General features: G+C 65.7%; 1 non-coding gene across 1 annotated transcript; it reads right to left on the reverse strand.

Annotated features, from left to right (window-relative positions):
* Positions 1-1,059: 1,059 nt before the first annotated feature.
* On the reverse strand, positions 1,060-1,213 carry LOC140475253 (5.8S ribosomal RNA). Its single transcript, XR_011959817.1, has one exon. It is a non-coding gene; the product is annotated as a 5.8S ribosomal RNA (ribosomal RNA).
* Between the last annotated feature and the right edge of the window lie 1,287 nt (positions 1,214-2,500).

Raw genomic sequence — 2,500 nt, forward strand, 5'->3', positions numbered from 1 at the left:
TCAAGTGGCGAACGGTCGCGCAGGCACGCCACGCACATCGATCGCCAGCCGCGGAACGGCACGGCCTTCAGTGGGGCCGGCGGGCGACGCCGCTCCTGAACCCAGCGGCCCCGAGCCGGACGAGTTGAGGAAGGCACGCCGACGGTGACAGGGTGCGGAAGACACAGCGGTGGCCTTCTGGCGACTTGGCCCCCGACAGCCCGACGTTCCGCCGTCCTCCCGATGGCCAGGAGGACCGTGCGGGGGTCGGCCGACGGCGTGGTAGGTGTGCCTGCACGGTGACGGAGCACACACCACGCCCGCCAACCCCTCCGTACCTCCCGAGACCGGTGGCAGGACGGAGCGGAAAACGTGCGGACTGAACGGGAGAGCCAAGAGCCAGCGATCCACGCGCGTGCGACCGTCCAAGTCACAGCGTTCGACGAAAACCTCCTCCCTCGGCCAGGCACTCGGCGCCAGCAGGGGAGACAGGATCAGACGCCCCGCCGGCCACTTAAGGCCGAGGACGAACCACGAGACGGGCGGCTGCAGCAGCGGGCGGCCTGCAGCTCCCAGCACTCTCAATCGATCAACCATCGAGTCGGGTCAGCGTGTCAAACCGGCGAGCTCCACGGTCAGGCCGGCGGCGCACCAGCACCGGACCTCCGCGGCTCCCTTCACTCTTTCCACTGCCAGCCAACCGAGAGACGGACCCAATGCGGACGTGCAGAGCTTAGGCAGACCCCCCACTGGAGGCTCAACACTTCGTGGCAGCTCCGTGTCCCAGAGACCAGGAGGGTTGGCACACACACACAGTGTGAACCACCGACAGCCATTCTGGGACCGGTGACAGCCGTGCTGGCCCCACTGCCACGACACAGACGGACGCCAGGCCGCGCTCCCCGGCGGGGGGATGGCGTCGAGCCTGACGAACGGAATGTGCAGGGTGGGGGGGAAAGGCCAAGCGCTCCGACGCCGGAGGGCTCCGGAGTCTGAACTTAGGGGGACAAAGAGGACGGGTCCTCTGCGACACCCCAGCCGCGCTCTCGCCAGCCAAGGCGAGTGCGATTGATTGCCAAACGACCCTCAGACAGGCGTGGCCCCGGGAAGAACCCGGGGCCGCAAAGTGCGTTCAAAGTGTCGATGATCAATGTGTCCTGCAATTCACATTAATTCTCGCAGCTAGCTGCGTTCGTCATCGACGCACGAGCCGAGTGATCCACCGTCAAGAGTTGTCTGAGTTTGTTTTAGGTCTCTCCCTCGCCAGAGGAAAGCGACCCGGACCGCACATACGCTCCCCACCTTGAGCTACAGCCACCTGCACGCCGGCGTGCGGGCGGAGCAGGGTGGCGTGAAGCGATGGGGAGCACCATCCTGGTGCGGCCCGCAGAAACATACGTCTATTGGGGGGAGGAGGACAGGGCGCCCAAGAGGCGATGCGTGCCCCAACGCACCGCAGCGACGGAGGCAGGATCACCGCCACCATGTCGCCCGCCTAGTATCACGAGGCGTGCAGCAGCTTTGCCCTAGGAAAAGCAGAGGCGGGAACGGGCACCGGCCATCGGTTCGGCAGCGTCACTGACGCGTGCACGTGGCGGCGTGTCGGCGAGCGGACTTCCTGCGAGGAGGCGGGGGCGGCACTCGCCCGAGCAGACGCCCGCCCGGCCCAGCCACCGCCGAGGTGGACTGGGAGTCGCGGCAACGGCTCGTCATACTCGTTCCCACACTCACAGCGCAGCTTGCCCGCAAGCCACCGACCACCGATCGACGCCAGGCGCCCCGACCGAGAGCGGGATCGCTCGTTCGCCCTGCTGGCAGTTCGCTGGGGATCACTACTGCACGGAGCTCGGAGACCGACGGGCGGCAACTCGAGAGTCTTTAAACCACCACCCCCATCCCGCAAGTGCAAAGAGGCTGTATACGCACAGACGGGTGAGGGGAATAGGTACCCCGTCGGGTTTGAAGGGAGCGTGACTAGATAGCAACGATGTAAACCCAGCCGATTTGGGAGCGAAAGACCGGCGCCTGCATCACCGGCTTCGTTTCCCGTGGCTGGAGAGTACACCGAAACCCTCCGTCTGTCGCGAGCTCCCGACGACGCGGTGCCGCCAAGCAGCAGGGCCGGACCTGGTGTGGCTCCCCTCGTCGATCACAGACCGGTCGGCACTACTGACGAGACGGTGGAACGGGCTTCGCCCCTTGTGACGAAGGGTGATGCGAACCCGCCCGCCCGCGTGCGTTCGGGGTGGACTCGGCAAACGGAGATTTGAAATCGGAAAGTGTCCTCCTGCCCCGCGCAGGTAGGCGCCCAACAGTTGTGGGGGGTTTGGCGGTGACCACGGCTGCAGGGCCTGCTACCCCGACGAGCTCTCCTGCTGGCCCCGAAACCACCCTCGCGAGACAAGTTGAAACGGAAACGGGCGTACCCCCAAGCCGACGATCCTTTCTTATTTGTTACTTTTTTTTTCACTTGCTCGAGTTGTGGGGATTTGGCGGTGACCACGGCTGCAGGGCCTGCTAC

The sequence above is a fragment of the Chiloscyllium punctatum genome, unplaced genomic scaffold (genome assembly GCF_047496795.1).
Source record: "Chiloscyllium punctatum isolate Juve2018m unplaced genomic scaffold, sChiPun1.3 scaffold_1502, whole genome shotgun sequence".
Classification (NCBI taxonomy): Eukaryota; Metazoa; Chordata; class Chondrichthyes; order Orectolobiformes; family Hemiscylliidae; genus Chiloscyllium; species Chiloscyllium punctatum.